Source organism: Phoenix dactylifera, chromosome 6, assembly GCF_009389715.1.
Source record: "Phoenix dactylifera cultivar Barhee BC4 chromosome 6, palm_55x_up_171113_PBpolish2nd_filt_p, whole genome shotgun sequence".
NCBI classification, from domain to species: domain Eukaryota; kingdom Viridiplantae; phylum Streptophyta; class Magnoliopsida; order Arecales; family Arecaceae; genus Phoenix; species Phoenix dactylifera.
The window spans coordinates 8,369,083-8,385,286 of record NC_052397.1 but is presented as its reverse complement, the minus strand read 5'-3'; the positions used below and the strand labels follow the sequence as shown (position 1 = coordinate 8,385,286).

The 16,204-nt window shown below is 40.3% G+C and overlaps 1 pseudogene; it reads right to left on the bottom strand.

The window, feature by feature from the left end:
• The window catches only part of LOC120111177, a 29,432-nt pseudogene extending 19,460 nt beyond the window's left edge, over positions 1-9,972 (bottom strand).
• Positions 9,973-16,204: the final 6,232 nt, after the last annotated feature.

Genomic DNA, 16,204 nt, shown 5'->3' with positions numbered 1-16,204 from the left:
GGCTCCCTTGCCCAGTCTTGATTGTTCCATAAGTAGACTGACCCCATCTGTGACGTTCCCTAGCTGCGTGATGATCGCCGAGGTGGCCCTATTGTGGATCGAGGAGAGCTCAGTTAGACTCTCCTGAAGGGTATCCAACTTGGAGATCAACACATTCGCCAGACGCTCGGCCCCCTGACTCTGGCTGCCCAAGTCGTGTCGGATGTCATCTCGCATCTTTCTTGTGTTACTTGTGACATCACTCATATTTGAGAACTGGGCTTGTATAAGGCTTCTGACATTGTAAATCTCTTCCCTCAGATGAGCCGTCATCTCGATCACGGCTGACAATGAGGGAACCAATGCAGAAGAGGGGGCAGTGGCTGGACCTCGGAGCTCCCTTAGTAGGTCGTCCCGAAGATCCCGTACGATCTCCTGCCGCAGCTTCCGGAGCTGCTCAGGAGAGATCCGGACCTCTAGTGGCTGAGTAGGAGGTGCTGAAGAGGAGGGTCCGGCTGAAGTGGATGGTGCTGAGGTGGAGGGATAGGTGGGAAAGTCAGAATCATGATCAGGGCTGGGGGAGTGTCGAGTAGTAGGTGTGGAAGAGGATGATTTCCTGACCCAGACTCCCTCAACCTTATCAAATCCCATCCTGTGAAGGGTTCCCTCACCCATGCGATCTGTGTATCGCAGTGCGCGAGAGGGTTCCCCCTCAAGAATGGGGACCTTGGACTCCCTAAAAATCAGGGTATACAACATCCCATATGGAAGGGTGAGCCTAGGTTTGTCTAGTGGCTCACATAGGTATTTGTAGATCAGCTTAGGGAAGTTAATTGGGGTATCTTAGAGAATATAGTACATTAGGGCTAGGTCCCTCTCGGATACAAAGTCAAAGCGGCCGGTCTTAGGAAAGAGGGTCCTAGATATAATACTCAGGAGGAGCCGCATTTCAACTGAAAGCTGACTAGCGGACACCTCATCTAGTGGGGACTGGGGTGGACTCCCTAATATGGCCGTAAGGGCCTCAGTCCTATCGGCCGGGTGAGTGGGAAACACCCCTACTTGGGGAAGATGTAGGATTTGTGCTATAAAATTCTCTGAAATGAATAAAGGGACACCGGCTACGGTTCCCTGTATCCCACCATTACCCCTAGAAACAGTCCCGTAAAACTCCCTCACTAGCCCCGGGTAAGTAGGGAGATCTAGAGAGCAAACAATTCTAATCCTTGGGCCCTCAACCTATGCCCTATAGTGAAGCCTTCCCGGGAGAGATAGTCGAAGTTGACATATCTCCCGGTGGAGACCGCCTTCCCGGCGCACGGATGTGAGGGAACCGGCCTCGGCGGGGAAGGAACCGGAGGTTGTGGCCTCCCGGGTTCATTCCGAGCCTTGGACCGTCGCTCGGCGCCGCTCACGGATTGAGGCCTCTTCCGGCTCGGGACAACTACCTTACAAGGCATAGTAGACCTAGAGAGGGGAAAAAGTCCTAATGGTCGGAAGAAGCTCGACGGAAAAGCCCTAATGGAGGTCGGAGACGAGGTCGGAGACGGCTCTAGGGTTTGTGAACAGTGGAGGCGGTGAATAGAAGTGTTGATTAAACACTTCGATTAGGGTTAAAACATCGGATTCCCGACCGCGAGTCGACTCAAGTAAGTCGCGAGTCGACTCGACCTCGAGTCGACTCCAAAATATGCACGAGTCGACTCCCCATATGTTGCCATCGACCTCGAGTCGACTCCCATCTATGTGCGAGTCGACTCCCCCTCATGAGCCGACTCTGAAACATATCCGAGTCGACTCAAACTCTGGCACGCACCTAAAAATCATGCTATTTTCGTGCCAAACAAGGGATAATCACTAAGTTTATGATCTGATTTGATAATCATCGATGAGAGACTCTATATTTAACACAACCTAATCATCAAAATCAATGAACTAGAAGAGAACATCACTAGGATGGATCAATCACTCTAATCCTCTCCTAAGCACACTAAATCTCTCTTCACTCAAGGGTTTTGTAAAGATGTCAGCTAGTTGATCATCAGTGCAAATAAATTGAAGTGTAACATCACCATTCAGTACATGATCTCTTATGAAGTGATGTCTTATTTCAATGTGTTTGGTTCTTGAGTGCTGAATTGGATTCTTAGTTAAGTTAATAGCACTTGTATTGTCACAATTAATGAAAATTTTATCTTGTTTAATTCCATAATCTTCCAGTTGTTGTTTGATCCACATGATTTGAGCACAACAACTCCCGGCAGCAACATATTCAGCTTCAGCAGTAGATAATGCAACCGAGTTTTGTTTCTTGCTAAACCATGAGATTAAATTTTCTCCTAAGAATTGACATGACCCGCTGGTGCTTTTTCTATCAAGTTTACAACCAGCAAAGTCTAAATCTATGTATCCTATTAAGTTCAGGCTAGATTCTTTAGAATACCATAAACCTATATTTTTTGTTCCTATTAGGTATTTAAAGATTCTCTTGACTGCAATTAGATGAGATTCCTTAGGATTAGACTGATATTTAGCACACATGCATACACTAAACATGATATCAGGTCTACTTGCAGTGAGATACAATAAAGATCCTATCATACCTCTATACATCTTTTGATCTACAGATTTACCTGATTCTTCTTGGTCTAGTTTGCATGATGAGCTCATGGGTGTGCTGATTGACTTGTTTCCCTCCATATCAAACTTCTTAAGCATCTCCTTGATGTATTTAGCTTGATTGATGAAGATCCCTTCTTCAGATTGTTTGATTTGAAGCCCGAGGAAATAGTTCAGCTCTCCCATTATGCTCATTTCAAACTCACTCTGCATCAAGTCAGCAAATTCTTCGCAGAGGCGATTGTTAGTAGCACCGAAAATAATATCATCAACATAAATATGCACTACTAACATTTCTTTGTTTTTCTTCTTTAAAAACAGTGTTGTATCTACATTTCCCCTAGAGAACTCATGATCTAGTAGAAATTTGCTAAGTCTTTCATACCATGCTCTAGGTGCTTGTTTCAAACCATAAAGTGCTTTGTTCAATTTATACACATGATTAGGGTATTGATGATTTTCAAAACCAGGAGGTTGTTCTACATACACCTCCTCATTAATATACCCATTCAAAAATGCACTTTTTACATCCATTTGAAATAATTTGAAATCCTTAGAGCATGCGAATGCTAGTAATAATCTAATTGCCTCAAGTCTAGCTACAGGAGCAAAGGTTTCATCAAAATCTATACCTTCTTCTTGATTATAGCCCTTTGCTACTAGTCTAGCCTTATTCCTAATTACAATTCCATTTTCATCAAGTTTATTTTTATATATCCATTTGGTACCTATAATTAAATATTCAGAGGGTCGTTCAACTAGGTTCCATACCTTGTTTCTAGTAAATTGGTTTAGTTCTTCTTGCATTGCATTTATCCAATTTACATCTTTTTCAGCTTCTTCTATGTGTTTGGGTTTAAAATGTGAGACAAAAGCTAGATGATTATTTAAGTTCCTAAGAGATGCTCTAGTCCTAACAGGTTGAGATGGATCATCTAAAATTAATTTTTTAGGATGCCCATGAGCATACCTCCAAGCCTTAGTCAGCCCATGATTCACAATAGCCTCTTGGCTTGATGATGCATTTCCAATTAATTTTTGTTCATCTTCTTGTAATGTCATCTCATCAATCTTTTTTTCAAGAATTTCAGCATCATCATCAAGATCAACTCTCTTGCTAGAAGAGATATTACTAGAATCATCAAAAACAACATGTATAGATTCTTCAATAACAAGGGTTCTTTTATTAAAAACTCTATAGGCTTTACTAGTTGTAGAATGCCCCAAAAATATATCCTCATCAGATTTAGAGTCAAATTTACCTAGATTATTTTTTTCATTATTATGAACAAAACACCTACATCCAAAGACATGAAAATAGTTTACTTTTGGTTTTCTATTTTTCCAAAGTTCATAAGGTGTTTTCTTTATAATGGGTCTCAATAAAACTCTATTTAATATATGACATGAGGTATTAATGGCTTCTCCCCAAAAGTACTTAGGGAGGTTACTTTCACATAGCGTGGTTCTAGCCATTTCCTCTAGGGTTCTATTTTTTCTTTCTACAACTCCATTTTGTTGTGGTGTTCTAGGTGCAGAAAAATTATGAGTTATTCCCTTTTTATTGCAAAATTCATCAAATAGATGATTTTCAAATTCCGTTCCATAATCACTTCTAATAGCTATGACTGAAGTATCTCTAGCATTTGTTACTTCCTTATGAAATTTCTTAAATACTGAAAATGCTTGATCTTTATGAGCTAAGAACATGACCCAAGTATATCTAGAAAAATCATCTACAATAACTAGACCATATTTATTTCCACCTAGACTTGTGGTTCTAGTTGGTCCGAATAGATCCATGTGTAGTAGTTCTAGAGATCTAGAGGTAGAGACACAATTTATGGATTTAAATGAGTCCTTGATTGTTTGCCATATTGACAAGCTTCACATATTTTATTCTTCTCAAACTTTAGTTTTGGCAAACCTATCACGGAATCTCTTTTAACTAGTTTTGATATTGTGTCCATACTTGCATGACCCAACTTACGGTGCCATAACCAACTAGCATCATTATCCTTAGTTTCATTAACAACTAAACATGGGTTATGTTTGGCAAGATCCTCAAGGTCTACTACATACACATTCCCACATCTTATTCCTTTAAAAACTAAACTGTTGTCATTTGAGTTGGTTATGATGCATAAAGATGGTTTGAACAAAACATCAAAACCTCTATCACACAATTGACTAATGCTAAGTAGATTATGCTTAAGACCATCAACATATCTAACATTATCAATAAAGGTTGAAGGGGTGATTTGTACTTTACCTATACCAATGATGTGACTTTAGTTATTGTCTCCAAATGTCACAGCACCTCCCTTCTTAGGCTCAAGGGTGAAGAATTGGTCTTTGTCACCCGTCATGTGTCTTGAGCAGCCACTATCCAAGTACCAACAATTTTTGTCGACCTTGGCTGCAAGACACTCCTACACAAGCAAATCATACAATTTTAGGTACCCAAGTTTTCTTTGGTCTTTCATGGTTAGTAATGTTGGTTCCTTTTGGAACCCAAACCCTTTTAATTTTTCTCTTAGTTTTTTCTTTTCTATAATCACACACATTTGCTTTATGTCCTAATGTTCCACAGCAAAAACATGTTATTTTCTTAGTTTTGCTTTTTCCTGCTTTTACAAAGAAATTACTAAGGAGCTTTTGCTTATTTTTAGGTTTATACCCTAAACCAGCTCTATTGAACACAGCTCGTTGACTATTAAGTATCATTTCTAATTTTTCTGAGCTATATGTAAATTTTTCTATAAAAGGCTTGTACTTTTCAAGTTCTAGTGCCAATTTTTGTTTTTCTGTTTTTAGTCCATTTAGGTCTTTTGTGAGACTCTCTTTTATGATTTGTTTATTGTTTTTAAGTTCTAATATTTCTTTGGTTAGTCTTTCGTTATCTTTAATTAAGGCATTAGTCTTTTGAATTAACATTTGGTTGCTTGTCTTAAGTTCTGAATTTTCTTTAATGATAACATCTTTATCCTTAATTAATGTATCGTACTTATAGAGGTGAGTTTGGTTAGTTAGTTTCAACTCTTTGTTCTTAAGGTTTATTGTCTTATACTCGTCCATTAATTCATTGAAAGCATCATATAATTCATCAAAGATAAAGTCTAAATGTGTTTCGGATGTTACCTCATTGTCGTTAGCCATAAAACATAAGTTGGCCTTTTCTTCTTGTTCCTCATCCGATGATGATGATGATGTATCGGAGTCCGATAGGATGGAGACGAGGACTTTCTTTTTCTTGTACTTGCTCCCCTTCTTCAGCAAAGGACACTCAGCTCTGAAATGCCCCGGCTTCTCACACTCATAACATCCGATCTCCTCATTTTCCCTTTCCTTACCTTTATCCTTGTGATAGGAGCTTGAGGGGCCTCTCCTTTGATGAGAGGACTTCTTCCGGTTGATGAATCTACGGAATTTTCTTACAAGGAGAGCCTCATCATTATCTCCCTCATTGTCTTCCTCTTCACTGCTACTGCTGCAAGACAAATCTTTGTTAATGGAAACAGATTTTAGTGCTATTACCTTTTTCTTGTGAGAGGACTCTTCTTCATTGTGTTGTTTCATTGTTAGCTCATGCGTCATGAGGGATCCAAGTAGCTCCTCGAGTGGCAGCTTGTTTAAGTCCTTGGCTTCTTGGATTGCCGTCACCTTAGCTTCCCATGACCTTGGTAGACAACGAAGAATCTTCCTGACAAGCTCACTGTTAGTATAATTTTTGCCAAGGCTTTTTAGGCCATTGACAATGTCAGTAAATCTAGTGAACATGCAAGTGATTGTTTCATTAGAATCCATTTTAAATAATTCATACTTATGAACTAATATATTTATTTTGGATTCTTTTACTTGATTTGTGCCCTCGTGGGTCACTTCAAGTCTATCCCAAATCTCTTTTGCAGAAATGCAAGTAGAGACTCTATTGAATTCATTTCTATCTAAAGCACAATAAAGCACATTCATGGCTTTGGCATTTAGTTGTGCCTTCCTTATGTCATTGTCATCCCAATCCTTTTCAAGCTTGGGTACAGTGACACCCTCTACATAAATGGATGGGATGTATGGTCCATTTAGTATGGTGGTCCACATCTCATAGTCTTGGGCTTGGATAAATATTCTCATCCTAGCCTTCCAATATGAGTAGTTGGATCCATTAAAAAATGGAGGTCTATGGGTGGACTGGCCCTCAATGTAAGAAGATCCAAATGGGGTTGTCATTTTGATCTTTTACTCTTTGGGTAATAGAGTTCCGGCTCTAATACCACTTGTTGCCCAGATAGACAATCCAAGAGGGGGGGGGGGTGAATTGGGTCTTAAAATAATTATAGCAATTAGAAGGTTTGTGAATAACTAATTAATGCTTTTTGCAAGTGGATTAATTAGATGCTATGTGCAGTATATGAAATGAAAGTAAGAGACAACAAGACAATCACAAACACAAGAAAATTTATAGTGGTTCAGAGCTAACCCTTGCTCCTACGTCCACTCCCCAAGCCTCACTTGGGAATTCACTATAATCCCTCGGATTACAGCCGGTTGTTTTACAAGCTCACAACCTAACTTGTTGTTTTACGAGATCACAACGAACTCGATCGGTTTTCCCGGGCTCACCGACTAGAACCACCCGATTATTTTTTCAAGATCACAATCAAACCCTTACACGTTGGTTTCAACCTAGGCTCATCAACAAACCTTTACACCCTTGATTCAATTCCCTGATTGAATTAAGTAAGGAACAAATGGATTGAAAAACAAACAGAAAAATACAGCTTCTAAACAAGCAGATATTCAGCGATATAAATAAGAGAGAAGTTAAGAGCCCTCAAATGAATTTATGAAGATGTAGAGGAGGGCTTCTCGAACTCGGGGTCTCCTCTTGAATGTCTTGAAGACTTGAAGACTGAAGGAGACTTCTTTAATGCTGGGAAGAGTTGGTTGGATGGAGTTAATGGCCCCTCTTCCTTCTTTTCCTTTTAAATTCTTTGGTAGATGAAGATTTCTTATTTTCTTTGAATGGAATGTCGCTTCTCTACCTTGCTACAGTTCTCTGTGGCTATTTAAGCCATTTCCCACGGAAACTAGCCGTTAGACACAATCTTCTAGCCGTTCTGCACATTCTGCACATCCTGACAATGTTTCCGTTGGGATCGGAGTCGACTCGCGCAATCTGGAGTCGACTTGGCTGCAGCAGGAGTCGACTCATGCTTTTCTGGAGTCGGCTCGGCAACTGTTCCGGATTTGAATTAAAGTGCTCTTCTCGACTGGGAGTCGACTCGACTTAACCCGGAGTCGACTCCCCAATGTCTGGAGCTGACCTGGCACTTTTGGAGTCGACTCATTCCAAGGAATCCATAGATGTATTCTTCAACTTTGCTCACTTGAGTCGACTCGAAAATTCTGGGAGTCGACTCGGCGCTCAGAGTCCGAACTCCCGATCTTCTGTCTTTTGACTCGTGCCGTCCTGGAGTCGACTCGAACTGTTTCGGAGTCGACTCGGCTCTCAATATCCGAAAAACAGTTTTCTGTCTTTTTGGGGTAGCGCTGTCTTGGAGTCGACTCGAACTGTCTTGGAGTCGACTCGCCTCTCATAGACAAAAATACTGTCTTCTGTCTTTTTGGGGTCGCGCTGTCTTGGAGTCGACTCGGACTTTGCGGGAGTCGACTCGGCTCTCAGTGTCCGAAAGTTGCTCTCTGACTTTTGCCTTGTATCACACTGGGAGTCGACTCTCGCTTCCTTTGGAGTCGACCTGCCAACCATCGGAGTCGACTCGAGTTCCTTAGGAGTCGACTCGGCTCTCAGGGTCCAAAATAACTTCTCTGTCTTTCTGTCTGTAACTCCCTGGAGTCGACTCGTACTACCCTGGAGTCGACTCGGCAGTATCGGAGTCGACTCGCGTTCTTCAGGAGTCGACTCGTTGACAGGTTTTGAGTTGGATCTTTCTGTTCGTCTGTCTGTTCTCAGTCGGAGTCGACTCGTAATGTATAGGAGTCGACTCGAGCCTGTGCCAGTGCTTTTGATACGCTTGGAGTCGACTCGTAATCTTCCGGAGTCGACTCGAGTCTCAGACTTTGGTTCAAATTGACTTCTTAACTTATCCAAAATGTCTTGAACCAAATCTAGAGACACTTAACCATAAATTTACAAGAATTTTACTGAAACACTAGATTGAATTCATTAGTAAACATAAGATATACTCAAATGCTTTGAGCTCATCAAAATCAAATAGGGTTATGATCAATCACTCCACAAATAGAATTTATCAATTTGGACAAGTACATCCTCGACTACTCCTCTTGGTATCTTTATAGATCGATTGGCAAGTTGGAGAGTAACCTTAGTGGGTTTTAGTTCACCAAGTCCTAATTGTTAATAAACTGAATAGGGCAGTAAGTTAACACTTGCACCTAAATCCAGAAGGGCTCGTTGTATCCTGAAGTTTCCTATGATGCAAGATATGGTAGGACAACCAGGATCTTTATATTTAGGTGGGGTGTTGTGTTTGAGAATAGCACTCACCTGTTCAGTTAGAAAAGCTTTCTTTTATACGTAAAGCTTTCGCTTTATGGTACAAAGATCTTTTAAAAATTTGGCATAAGATGGGATCTGCTTAATGGCATCTAATAAAGGAATATTAATCTTTATTTGTTTAAAGATTTCCAGAATTTCTTGGTCAGGTATTTTCTTTTTAGCTGCAAGCAAGCGCTGAGGGAATGGAGCAACTATCTTGTGATGGGGTATTGGATCATCTTGTTCATTATCATCTTCATCCTTCTTTTCAATAGATTTTTCATGTTTGTCATCTTTTATCGGAATTTCTTTGTTAATTATTTTTCTGCTACGAAGGGTTGTGACAGACTTAACTTGTTCAAATTTAGGTTGGGATGAACTTGTTTCATGGACCTCATGTTGACCCCTTGGGTTAGATTGAGGTTGGGCTGGAAATGTCCCTTTTTCCCTAACATTGAGTTGAGTCTCAATTCTATCTACAGAATTTTTAAGTTCTTGGAGTGATTGCATTGTATTCTGATTTATTTGAGTCTGCCCTTGCATGAAGGTTTGCAAAGTATCTTCAAGGGATTTCCTATGTGGTGGCACATAAGGAGTAGGAACAGAATTTTCTTGAGATTCATTGGCAGTGGGTCCATGTCTCCAACTAAAGTTAGGATGGTTTCGACAATTAGGATTATATGTTTCTAGAAATGGTCTTTTATAAGTATGGTGAAATTTGCTTGATCATGTAACACTTCTTGAAAAGCAGGGATTGTAGGACAATCCTTGGTCACATGTGCATTACTCTCGCAAATTCCACATATACTTTCAACAATAGTTTGTGCTTTTCCTAAATTGGCCTTGCTTAATTCCATGGCTTCAACCTTCCTAGTCAGATTAGCAATTTTTACATTGACATCATTATCATCTTTAATAAGATATATTCCTCCTTTTGCCTTAGGTGCTATTTTAGATTTTTCATTTTTATCTGTTGTATCCCAAGCTTGTGCATTTTCTGCTAAAAGATCAAAATAATCCCAGGCTTCATTTGGTTCCTTACTCATGAATTCACCGTTACACATTATTTCTACAAATTGTCTCATATTGGAGGACAAACCATCATAAAAGAAACTAATGACCGTCCAAATTTCATATCCATGATGAAATTTCTTTGATTATTTGAATTTTGAACAATTAAATTTTTATCTCTTGGTTCAACTCGAAATAATCTATTCGTTTTATCTCTTTCCCACAACAGCATATACTGAAATTTTATTATTTTATTATTTTTTATTATTATTTATTTATTTTATTTTATTTTTTTGGGTTAGTACAAGTACCACCTAAAGAGATCTAAACTAACACCCTAACAAATAATAATAATAATAATAATAATTAAAATTAAACATGCATTAAAACATCATCCAACAATTTCTAATATTTTTCTAAAAATTCTAGACAGCTCCTAACTGGTTTGAAGAGAACACCTAAGCCTCCAATCCGGTCTAGTAACCTTAGTCGACCAGGTAAGCTCCCAGGTAAGTGGAGGGGTCACGATGCGTGTAGCAAAGGTCCCACTTAAAACCCACTTTCCTCGAACAGAAACTGTCTCCCTTTAATCACTTAGAGGGACAAAGCTTACCTAGACATCAACCCGGGCCATAGAGCGAAATTGATGCAACTTTCAGTAGTCTTCGTCCTATTGAGCTCGAATATCCTTAGGGGCCAACGTCTAGTTGATTTTAATTAGGCTTAGGATATTTATGCACTAGGATGATTTTTGGGCTAAGGACGAGTGATGAAATCCCGACCTTCTCTTTTTAATGGGTTCAGCCCTTAGATTATTTTATGCAAATGCTTTATACTATATGCAACAATCAAGAAGATTTTTAACATTTTATGTCATGACATTAAATTGCATTTGAATAGTTGATCAAGCAAACTAATTTTTTTTATTTTTTTATTTTTATTTTTATTTTAATTAATAATTTTTTTAATTAATTTTTTTAAACAAGAGTAAAATTCTAATCTAGGAAAAATAGAACTAGTATGAACAAAATAGGAAAATTAATTTAAATACTCACGGTCGGAGTTCGTTCACTCCGAGAATCCAAAAATTTGATCTTGATCTTCCTCGTTACTGGTCCCACTTTTTGTCGTTCTTGAATCTGTAAAGATTTGAAATTTCAACCGTGTTAAAAATAAAGAAAAATTGAAGAACTAGAAATTAAAAATTGAAATTTGCAGCCTTGTTCTCTTTCGCACGTTGCAAATCCCTAGCAACAACGCCAATAACTTGCTACGATTTTAATCTTGCTCTTTTAAAAAAGAAAATTAAATGTAGAATACCCCAAGTATAGGGTGTAGCAAAGTAATATTCTCGGTGAGTCCGAGATCGAATCCACAGGGATTTGACAGTGAACTAAAACTAAAGGCTAAATAATATTCAGATTGACAAAAATATAACTAAGGCATTAGGATTCAGTCTAGCACTTAATCATGCTTTTCTTAAAATCATCTATTAATCATAATAAAATAGATTTAGTTTTATGGGCAGCATTACAGTAATTCTATTTTTAACTACAGGGATTTCTAAGCATCTGTTATACCCGGAGGAAATAACAAATCAGAAAAAATATATAAGTTTGAAATAATTTCTATCAATCTACTGCACCATAAATCAAATCAAAAATATTAAAATCCAATTGATGATTAAAGAAAATACATGAAGAAAATGCTAGGCTTTTCCCTAGCCTTAGCTTAAAAAGATTTAGCTATCCATATGAGATGCAAGCAATTTTATAAAAAGGATTAGCATAAAATAAATAAAATAAAACATAAATCCCTTTTTTTTTTTCTTTCTCCTCTTTTGAAAACAGAATGCTCTGTTTTCTTTCTTTTCTTTTTCTTTTCTCCTCCCGATGCTTCTCCTCCTTCTCTTGCCCGGCTGAGAAGATGGATCGGAAGAGGAGTTGAGATGTTTTGCTTGCTGGTTCCCTTGGCCTCTTCCTCCTTCGTCGCACGGCCGGCTGTCCTCTTCTCCTCTCTCCCTCAGCTAAGAAAAATCGGAAGGACTGCGGTTGTTTGGGAGACCTCTGGTTTCCTTCTTCCATCCCTCGCTCCGTGTCCTCCTCCTTCTTTGCTTCATCCTCCCTCTCCTTGATCCGTGGCCTCCCTCTGGTTCCTCCCCCTCCTTTTATAGACACCTTATGCCTGTTGAAGGTGTGGCTGGGAATACGGATTGGGGTCGCAGCTGAAACGCATGGATTTGAATGCAGAACCCGTGGCCTCCCTCTGTTTGCTTGAGATGCAGGATGAATGAAGTTGAATCGACTTTGGGAGATCGTAGAAGCTGGAGTGCTGCTGAGGCGGGATGCAGATGAGATGCTTTGGATTTCCCTCGCTGCCGTTGGATGTTGAAACATAGACGAAACCATTGGGAAATTTAGAAGACTCCTCAGATGGCTGATGGGGAGAATGGAATGCGGCTGAAATGCGGACTGTTTGGCTTCGGATTCCCTCGTTGGATGCGGATGATATGCCACGATGCTTGGAAGATCCACGGATGGTTGGAAGACTTTGACGTTGGGAAGTTGCTGGGAAACGGATACTTAGTTTGAGAAGCAATTGAATTGCTTTGAGACTCTCGAGACGGCTCGGGGACACTTGAAGATGTTGGGAAATCACTTGCTTCAGCCCGTTGACGTGGATACATGGAAATTTTAGGTTAGAAACTGTTGAGTCGCCTCATCACGGACACTGGAGAATTTGTTGAGCTCGGGCTGACAGGCATTGGGCTGAAACCCAGCATTATTGAATCTCTTGAATTACTTGCACTCAGACAATAATAAAACATTAATTAATTAATTTTATTAATAAAGATTAGCTATAATACTAATTAAGATAATATGAAAATTTCACTTTTGTACTCTCATCAGAATGCCCAAGCTAAGAAGATTGGAAAATAAGAATTTAGAAAGGCGAAAATAATAAGGGCATGCTTGAATATCTGTATGCAATCTATATACAGTATTCAATTTTTTTTTTGGTGGTTCAACCTGAATCTCATAGAAAAAACTTAATCTCGCTAGATTTTTTTTTTGTATCCTACTAGAATAGACTGGAAGAGGCTGAGTCCGATCTTATATTCTATATAGGTTCCTCCAGTTTACATAGGCTGAGTCGGATCTTATATTCTGTAATACTAGATATAATTTGCACATAGAGTTTAAAAGGCATGTTGGATGTGTTAGGCTCGATTTCTACAGGATTTTCAGTCTAATTTTGTAAAAATATCTGTCACACCCCGAGCACGAGGTGCAGCAGATGCCGCACGCCCGCACGGCGGGCCACACAGGCGTGCAAGGCATCAGATCATATCAAAGCAATCACAGATGTTTAAAACTGACATAAATATTTAAGTTGTTCAAAAGCAGTCTTACAAAATTTCAAATAACATATGCTGACGTAGGTCAAATACTCTAATCAATCTAACTAAAGGACTAATAACTGAAGGAATCGTCGGAAAATCTAATGCACTCCCCAATCCCGTGCAATCCAGCCTCTCGATCTGAAAAACAGAGAAAATAAAAGAATGAGCTACATTAACCCAGTAAGCAACAAAATATCCCAAAGTGGGGTCAGAGCATATCAGATCAAAATACAGGATAATGTCTGGAATAAATCATAAATAACATCGTTTTTCTGTTTTCAAAACTTATTATCATTGTTTCAAAAATCTGATACCAGAATCTCAATATGATAGGCTACGGCCGCGTAACCTAGTGGCATGGGTTGCACAGAGTGCCAGAAAGCACTATTGTTAGTCACCGGTGGCAACGGTGTCCAGAAACCACTATTCTAATCACCGGTGGTGCAGTGTCGAAACCGATTTCTCACAGATTATAAGTCGACAGGTCCAACGTATAATCCCCATTGGCAGGGCCAGAACAGAACAGATCATAGCCATATTGAGAATGCACATATATATATATAGAAAAATAGATTTCATAATTTATCCAGTCATATTTTGTGGATTTCAGAGCATACAACATAATTTTCAAATAAGATTTAATATGCGTGACCCATTTTACAGAATACAAAACATTCATCAAAATTTAATCTATTTATCAAATAATTTGGAAATCACACTTGAAGTATTAAGTTAATTACCTCTTCTCGCTTAATTCCCACTTCAGATAGACGGATCAGGTTCACCTGTTTAAATTTAATTAATTCCTTGTTAATTTCAGAGCTAAGTAAAATTCAAAAATAATACTACTGGGCATGGCACAACAGAGTCCAGAGTTGGCCCATAGTGGGCATGTCCCGATAGGGCCCATATCGGACACGGCCCAATGGGCCCGCATAGACTTGGCCCAATAGGGCCCCCAAAGTTGGTTTCTAATGGATTATTTATGCAACACAATTCATTGCAGGGACTAATAATTAATTACATAGTACTGTTCTATAGTAAAACTTTAGTGGAGGGACCAATCAAATATATTTGGGGATCCTTATTTAATAATCTTTCTTATAAGGAACAAGCATAAATTGCAGAAGGCTCTTTTGTGAATAATATACTGTCCAGGGCTTCACTGCAAAATTCTATTTATTGGCCAAATGGATTCGGATTTCGGGTTCCGAATTTTGGGTCTGAACTGGATTCCAGATTTCGGATTTTCTCTTTTTTTCGCATCTTGGGTTCGAAACGGGCCCAAGTTGGGCCCGCGGTGAAGAGGGCCCATGCCTGGCCCCGTTCGGCCCGTAAGGGCCCTCATCTTCCCCAAACCCCCACGGATAGGGGAAGGGGAAGGATGAAGAAGGGACCGACTGGGGGGGTGCAGCCTAGGCAACCGAGGGCTGTTGCCCGGTCGATGGCCAGCCGACTGCAGTGGCGGCCGATGGCTGCTGCGGCGACGGGCGTCGAAGGAAAACCGAGTGATCTCGGTTTGGGGCCAAAGCAAAGGAAAGAAATCAAGCATGTTCCGGCTAGATTGAAGAGCAAAAAGGGAAGAGGGCTTACCGGTAGTCGATGGAGGTGGCGGATCTCGGCCGGGGGAGGCTCGATCCGGCGGTCAAGCAGCGGCGACGACACTTGGAACCGAGAGGAATGAGATCTCGAAATAGGGGAGGCTCGGGTGGTGGTGGTGGTTAGCCGAGGCGGCTCACTGGCGACTTGGGAAGAGGGAGCAGAGAAAGGAGAGGGAGAGGAGAGGAGGCTTAGATGGTAGGGAGGAGGGCTTGGAGGCGATGGGGGGTTTTTATCACCCCCCTCGTAATGGCTCCCCGCCGCGAAGATCGCGGCGGCCGAGCGAAATCTGCGGCCGCGGATTAGCTGGAGGGGGGGGGGCTGCCGCAGGATACCTGCGGCGCCCTCGCCCCGATCATCCCCGAAAGAGCCGGAGAGGATCGCAAATCGCGATCCTCTGTTCCGCTCTTCCCAAAAAGGGAACGGGACTGAAGTCCGCAGGGGCTGCCGACTTCAGCCCGTATCTCACATTCTCTCCTCCTTAGAAAAATTTCGTCCTCGAAATTTAACATACCTTAGCTTGCAAAAAGGTCCGGATATTTTTCCTTCATCTTGTCCTCCAGTTGCCACGTAGTCTTACGTTCCGAGTGATTGCTCCACTGAATCTTAACATAAGAAATAGTGCTCCTCCTCAACACTTGTTCCTTTCTATCAACCACACGTACAAGCTGCTCAGGATATGACAAATCTTCTCTAAGCTGCAAGGGAGCCACTTCTACCACATGGCTCATATCTAAAATATACCTTCTTAGCATGGAAACATGAAAAACATTGTGAACTCCAGACAGTGAAGGTGGGAGTGCCAATTTGTATGCGACAGCTCCTACTCTTTCCAGAATTTCAATGGGGCCCACATAGCGTGGACTGAGTTTTTCTATCGAAAACAATGGATATAGATATTCATTTACTACTGGAATATCTTCCAATCTTTGATCTGTCTAGTGTCAACTACTGTGGCGATATACGTCATACTCCCCTTTTTTGAGTAGTCGCTTAAATTGCATAGCAGAGACAACTCAAGGAGAAGTATAAGCACCACTACCTACGAAGCAAAATTCAATGTCTCTAGGGATCTA